Genomic DNA, 8,276 nt, shown 5'->3' on the forward strand with positions numbered 1-8,276 from the left:
GAGTCCACATCTCCGAGGATCTCATCTGGACGACCAACTGCTCCAAGCTGGTCAAGAAGGCTCACCAGCGCCTCTTCTTCTTGAGGACTCTGAGGAAGAACCACCTGTCCTCAGACATCCTGGTGAACTTCTATCGCTGCACCATCGAGAGCATCCTGACCAACTGTATAAGGGTTGTGAAAACTGCCCAGCGCATCGCCGGAGCACCACTTCCTGCCATAAAGGACATCTACAGGAAGCGGTGTCTGAAAAGGGCTGGGAAAATCATCAAAGACCCCAGTCACCCATCACATAGACTCTTCACCCTCCTGCCCTCTGGGAGGCGCTACAGGAGCCTCCGGACTAAGACCACCAGGTACCGGAACAGCTTCTTCCCCACAGCTGTCAGACTCCTGAACTCTGCCTCCTGACATCTGACCCACGTTAAACTCATGGACTGAACATACACACACCCACAACCACCTACACACACACACAATGGACAACTGTACCCTCAAACACACAATAATAACATGGACTGAACCACCACTCACAACCACTAGCACTTTATATAGCCTCTGTAGAAATTATCCACATATCTCACTTATCTTAACTGCACTACTGTATAGTTCTGTGTAAATAATCATTCTGTACATACAATAATTTTTAATCCTACAACTGTTCATAACTTGCATAGTTCACATTTCTGTATAGCTGTATATCTCATATTTCTGTATAGTTTTTCATATTTATATCCTGTTCATAGCCTTTACAAAGCTTGTACTCACTACAGCCTGTACATACTTATAGTTATAGAATATTCACAACATACTTCATACCGTGTATATTATAACATACCATAATAGACCCATTTCTGTAATATACTTACATATCTATATTATTGCTAATATATATTGTAATATATCTATATCATGGCTAAAGCACTTCTGGATGGATGCAAACTGCATTTCGTTGCCCTGTACCTGTGACATGTGCAATGACAATAAAGTTGAATTCTATTCTATTCTAAAAGCAAGCAGTTTTGTCTATAACACACACACTCACACACACACACACACACACACACACACACACACATACATAACAAAACATGTTTGTATTTTTTGTTTTAGCAATGCTAATCTCTGTAAAGTGCACTCGTTTGTGCCAAAAGCCATGTCATGATTGTGTGTTTTGTTGTTTATATGTGCCATATATATCTATAAAGCCACATCTGAAGTTTCGGCCCCGTGCTTGTATTTAAATTTTGAGAACCCTTGGGTGCTTATAAACAAACAGCGATTAAGAGTGAAGGTAAGCTAATGCCACCAATTGCTACTGAACAGCATGATTATGGTTAATTACTTCCAGAAGGCAATTTTCTCCCCCTTACACTTTGTTTTACCAAGTTTGGTGCGATGAAAGTGGCTCATGAATGAGTGACTGCTGCTGACCCATCAAGGGCAGCTAAACAATCAAAACATGGCGCAACAGAGGAGCTATTATTGTAACGAGGAATGTGTTTTTCAAGGACAACACAATTGTTCTTGACATACAGGTCCTACACCGTTCTTGCCTTGATTAGACGTAATACCTCAGCGAGGCATCCTTTTTGTTTTTCACTTGCCATTTTGCCATTGTGCCTTCATGCCACGTTCCTCCACTGTCCTGTGAAATGCACTTTATGTACAACCCACCTGTTTTAGTGTAGAGAAAATGTCATGTTGCCTGCTGGTTGTCACTTTCCTCTGAAAAGAATGCTACAGTGTGCCATGATGCATTCTCTGTGGACAATGTTCTGTTTTCAGAAACCGTATTAAAATGCAGGGAAACTTTAGAAAATATGACACATACCCGAGCACATTAAGTCTCAGACTTTTGAGATTTCAGATATAATGTAAAATAAGATAGCTGGCAGCTGGATATATATATACAGCCTGTCTACGTGGTTGTGAAAATAAAGCCAAGGGGGCTTCAGGTGATATTTGCTCTAAGCTAAGTTTCAAGCATGCACTCCTCTGTATGATGCCAACACTACATGCGAGTTAGTTAAAGCTCATTTTTCTTGCAGTATTAACTAATCTAAATGACTACATATATAAAAACTGTGTCTTTTCATTGCAAATATTACCTCACTGCAGCTCCTTTCAGCTCTACGCAGCATTTTGGAGACTTCAAGCTCATTGTTTTTGTGGAGTATTGTTTATTCTCCCAGCTGTCAAATTGGTTTTAATACATAAGACTATTGTCGGAGCTAAGCACACACACAGATCCAAAAACACTACACTACTGATAAAGATATCTGAACATTTGCATCTCCCGTAGAAGCAAAAAGTGGGTTACAGTGCTGTGCAAAACTCTTGAGCCACCACTCATCTCTTTATATTTTGTTACAAAAATGGGAAGGAAGTGCAATGATTTATTGAAACAGGCAAACGTACTTGGAAATACAGTATGTGAGAAAAAAAAACCTTGAAGGTTAGTATTTCGTACAACCACCTTTATTCTTCAGCACAGCCTGAACTCTTTTACGCAAGTTTTCTTGTAATTTCTTTAAGTACTCCTCAGGAATAGTTCTCCAGGGTTCTTGAAGGACATTCAGAGCTCTTCTTTGGATGTTGGCTGCCTTTTGTTCTGTTTTCTGTCAAGATGATCAAAAGCCGCTTCAATAATATTGAAATCTGGGCTCTGGTGAGGCCAGTCCATGACTCATAGTGTTCTACTGTGTTTTTTATTTTCTAACCAGGTGTGCTTTTACTGTATTGGCAGTCTGTTCGGGATTCTTGCCATGCTGAAAAATGAAGGCTTTACAAATCAGACACTATCCAGCTGGTAATGCACAGTGAATCAAAATCTGAGTGTACTTTTATGCTTTCATTATTCCATCAATTTTGACAAAATACCGACACCACTGGCTGAAATAGAGGCTAAGACCACAGCAGAGCCTTGTTTTACAGATGACTGTAGATACTGTTGTACCTCTCTCCAGACCTTCTCTGTACAGACTGATGACAGTTTGAACCAACATTTTTACATTTGAATTCAACTCTCCATAAGACTGGTTGGCACTGGTTTTCAGTCCACTGATTTTCAGGCAGCCTTTTCTCACTGTTTTCCTTCCTTAAGAATATTTTCTTGACAACTTCCTTTACACTGAGACCATTTCTGTCAAAAGGCCTGATGCATCTCAGGTCCTGTGTCATTTCTTATTTTCATATTTCTTAAGGATACAACTTTCAAACAATGTTAAGAGTTTTTTCTAAGCCTGCCACATCTTTTGCCCTCTATTTTTCCAATTTCCTTAAATTTTTCTAAGGACACACTGCAAACCATGGCAAATTGTTGGTTAATAGCTCTTTGGGAATAACCTTGTTGGTGCAAAAATAATATTTTTCAAACAAACTGTTATCTTTGGTATTTTTCATAGATTCAGCAAAAGAAATAACAAATTATATGTTTTTGTGGCAGGACTGTGTGCTATGAGTTACTGGTTCATTCATTCAGTTACGCTTGAATAATTCTCAGGTCAGTGTTAAGTGGCTTAACAAACTCCTTCTTTCAGCTGCTCCCTTTAGGAAATCCCACAGTAGATGATCTTCCTCCATCTCACCCTTTCCTTAGCATCCTCCTCTGTCACACCAACCCTCTTATGTACTCCTTCATTACCTCTATGAACCAGCATATCCTTAGCAAACATATGAGCAGCTCATTCAATTTCTTCATCTAAAGCTTCTGCTCTCATGCCTACAAACCCGCCTTTCTCTCTCACTGCCTGCTAACATACCTTCCCCTTTTCCCATTACTTTGTCTTTGGAAACTCCTTGGAAGCTAACTATTAGGAAATGGGGATAGGCTCAAGATTTTTGCACAACATTGTATTTGTGAAAATAAATTGAATATTGGGAAATGGTAAAATATATAAAAGTACTACTGTTTTTCAAATGTACATTTTAAATGCTATTGCATCTTTTTTTTTTTTTTTCTTCTTAAGTATACAGACAGATCACAACATAAGTCATTTAACTGAGCTGGGTTATAAGCTGTTATGTTTTAAAGTTAAGAGACATCTTGTGGTTGTTTGAACAACTGCATTCAAAATGCTGGCTGGTGTTATGACCTTTAGGTGGGAGGAACTCACGACCCTCTAAGCCAAACGGAGCGTTCTAATATAAGTCTACAGCAAAGGGGTAAATCTGGATACAAAGTCAGATGACCAGTGTGACTCATGACTCTCATATGTCAAGCTATGACCACAAGGATAAGGTCAACAGGATTGACAGCTGTGAAGTTTACATGATTTTCTTCTAGCCTAACCAAGCTGTGTCTGCAAGCTAAAGCACAATTTGAATCTAACTGTAACCACAGTGCTTGATGAAGGCACAGACCAATACAAATATTTCTAGATGAGTCAGATCACAAAACAAATGTAAATACAAGCCATGTAAAATTTCTGACCAAGAGTCCCTTTCAAATCAGAAAGGCTTTCTCTGATTTCTTTAAAATTCTTTACCATGATGAAGTTCATTCAGATAAACAACAAGTCACCGGTTTCACTTTGTTTATTAGCTTGCACTTTCCCTCCTTTTAAAGTTTGGCCTTTCATCACTTGCCAACATGAGAGGAGAGTCTTTGCAGGTACACTCTTGCAAAACTTTGCCTGCTCATTTGCAAAGCTAGGTTAAGCTTATGTAAAAGAGATGCATTCTGAGTACGTTGGAGGCCCGGAAACAAACATTTCCCCTCCTCCCCTCCCCCTGACAGCCGAGTGACAGCTATTTAAATGCAAACTGTCATTAACAAACACAACCCTGCGCGACACCTGCTTTAATCACAGCAACAAAGGCGCAGCAAGTGGCCGAGTAGGAGCCCCCTCTCTGTGTGATATTCAAATGATGGGGCGGTGCAACACACAAAAACAACAACATCAAAGAATAGGCTGTGCAGGGAGAGGAAGATATGCTGCGGCATGTGCCTCCTACCACCACTGTTAATCAGCTTCATTTTTAAAGTGATTAAAGTAAGAAGGGCTGAAAGTCACTAAATTGCTTACCCTTAGAACTGTGAGAAAGTGTTGTGCTTTTCAACGCTCTTTTTTTTTTTTAACCGTGGACATTTCACAAAGAGACTTGCGCAACACACTTTGACATTCTTTATAAGGAACATTTGTTGTTGTTTTGGGTAAGTGTACTGTATAAGACCGCTGCAAAAGAGCTACTGCTAGGAAGGGTTAACACAGTGGGTTCAGTGCAATTCTGCTTTGTTTTGGACTGTGGCCTGATGTGTCTTGGTTGTGGTTCTGTCTTGGGTTGTTGTTATTGTTGTTCGCCTCGGTCATAATTTAAATGAGGAAGTCATTGGGCTGTAACATCCTGCATGCTGGCCAAGGTCTGGGCACTTGTAACTAATGCATGGCATTTGTTTTGATTAGTTTTGTCTTTTCTTTTTTTTTTTCTTTAACAACTGCCGCAGTATATCCAGCTGTATTTGCAGCAGATTCCCTTTGTTTGTTCGTGGCACAAATCTGCTGAGAAAATGAAGACAAACATTTCTTTCACTGTATTCTGTTGTTCATTTATTCCTCAGTGGTGTGTATACTGCCACCAAATAGCTGCTGCCACTAAAAAATATTCAAAGGCCCATAAACAACATAACAGTGTGTTTCTATTTTATCTCAGCACCTCCTGAAATGTAATATTTGGATAATACAATCCACCGAATGCTATACTATAATTTGAGCACAAGTAAATGAGGAAAAATGAGTGCAATTCCACCTTAAGTTCTCTGTTTACAGATCGTCTTCCTAATGCATTGCATCAACCATCAAATGCTGTTTTGATGCATTTAGTTAGTAATCCTGGGAAATTAAATCTATGTGCTTACAGACCGAGCTGGAGGCTATAAATCAGTAAAAATCCACATCGCCGGCTACTGTATGAGCCACATTTGATTCACATGCAACGCTGATTAGACTAATTCCTGAAGTGAATCATGCATCTGGGCAGCATCCAGTAGAAGAAGACGTGCCGATTGCATCACTACAAGTTTGGAACCGGTGTAGCTCCATTTATTAGACATCTGCTACAAGTACAGTAGAGAATAAATCAGGAGCCACGCTGACTAATCAAATTAAATCACACAACTGGATATAATTAATGGTCACGGCATATATTGTATCTCTACTTAGGTTTTTCAATGAATGGTTCCTCGTAAATGTTGTAATTCTATGCAATGGTGTGTTTCATACACATATGTAAATGTCACGCTCCAGAAAAACTGACAACATGAATAATGAGTCAGCTGCTTTACTGAAGTGAATATAGACCTATCAGAACCACCAAACTGCTTAAAATGCTCAATTTAAAGTCCTGCATTCAAACTCTCAAAAAGTTTTGAAGCACCATTGGTAAAATATACCCAATATTAAGCGTGCTGTAAGACTTTATTGTGTTCGATTAGTAAATTTCACACTTTCCACAACAAACTAACAAAAAACAACCACTAGCACTATTATGTACAAAGTAGGGGCTTGATAAATGAAACCAACAACAGACTGCAGTTCCTACTCTGGCCACTTGAGGCTCTATGCCAAAACAAGTAAATCCCTACAGAGCTTCATGTTAACATGCCCAACTTTACAGCATTAAAAACATGTTCACAGCCTAACAACTGTATGATGCATGCTGTTTTTAATCAACATGTCTGTCTTGATATACAGTTGAGGGTATAAATGACTGCTGTTCCAACAAGCTGCTCTAGCCAGTAGTTGTCTGGTCGACCTCACATTCTCTTGGTGCCTTGTGGAGTGTTTTTCCATGAAATTATATGACAAATAATATGACTTAAAATGCTTAAAATTTGTAATTCACGCATTTGTTAGCTTGCTAGGATAAGCTGCTATTTGCTCTTTTCCAAATATAACCACTTCTCCATCATAATCCTCTCCAGTAAACATAAATCCAAGAATTAGGCAATTTTGAGGCTTAAAAATGCAGAAAACAGTTTGTGACATCCATCTTTCATATACAGTCTCTGTTTACAGTCATGCGATGAATACAAACACAAGCCACTGAAACTGTCGACAATATATTCAAAGTAAACTCTTCATCCTACTTGGACCTGTGCCTTTTAATAAAGAGGATTTACTTAACAAATAAAACATATAATACCAGTATGTACTTGTTTAGATCATTCAAATAAATGTCCCTTTTAGTACTTAAACATATTCTTTACCTGAATACTCACAGTGCTTTCTACTGCAAAGCTGATTGCAGTAAGCGCTTTGTCTAACATTCATGCACACACTCACAAAGAAGCATCAGGGCCTCCTTCGGGTTCAGGATCTCGTCGTAGGGATGCTTTAAGGATCGAACCACCAGCATTCCAATTAGTACCGGCATTACACTCTCCTTCCTGGCCACAGCTGCCACTACAAAATGAGAACGACAGTCTAAAGATGTATTTAAGGCCTTCCCAGAAAATGGTTGGTCGTGAGTCATGCAATGACTTTTAAAAGATCTCAAATAATTTGAATTAAATTTTTTTTTTCCTTGTAATGAACGTCATCTACAGGACTCATAATTTCAAATGACTGCCAAATAAAGGAAATCTCCAAGAACCCCAAAATTTCATCTCACAATCTGCTGCTAATTCTTGTACGTCCTGGTGTCAGAGCACAGTCAGAAAGTGCTTGCACAAATTGGCATGGGAGACGTGCCAGCCTTCGCTGTCCAAAAAGAACATTAGGACAAAATTCAGCCTGCCAATGAACATAAAGGGCAAAGACCGGGTCTTTTAGAATAATGTGCTCTAGACGGATGAATCAAAGATAGTGTTTTTGGACCAAAGTATAGAAGAGAGGAGGAAAAACCTCATACCACCTGTGAAGTGCAGTGGTAGAAATACAATGGTTAGGTTGACTTAGCAGGCACAGTCACGGGTACTACTTTATTTAATTATCTCATTACCTTAGCAGCTGCAGGAAGTTTTTTGAGGAAGAATAATAGAAAATTGTCAGAGAATGGTGGACAATTGTGCAGTTTGTCTAATGGCTGCTGTACAACTTCAGAAGAAGAAGAATGCATCTATTGATAGTTTTTGAATAACTGCGAGAAAATGGTTTTGTGGTATTTTTCTTTATTTGTAAGCACATTTTTAAAGATTACCTATTTTACTTCTCTAAATATGTCTAAAAAAAGTCAACTGTTATATGTAATTACATATTTTTACTATAAGAGGGAATTTGGCCTTAACTCCAACTTACAATGCTGCTTTCTTTCAAAACTCTTTACACTAAAATT

Source organism: Oreochromis niloticus, linkage group LG9 (assembly GCF_001858045.2).
Source record: "Oreochromis niloticus isolate F11D_XX linkage group LG9, O_niloticus_UMD_NMBU, whole genome shotgun sequence".
Lineage (NCBI taxonomy): Eukaryota > Metazoa > Chordata > Actinopteri > Cichliformes > Cichlidae > Oreochromis > Oreochromis niloticus.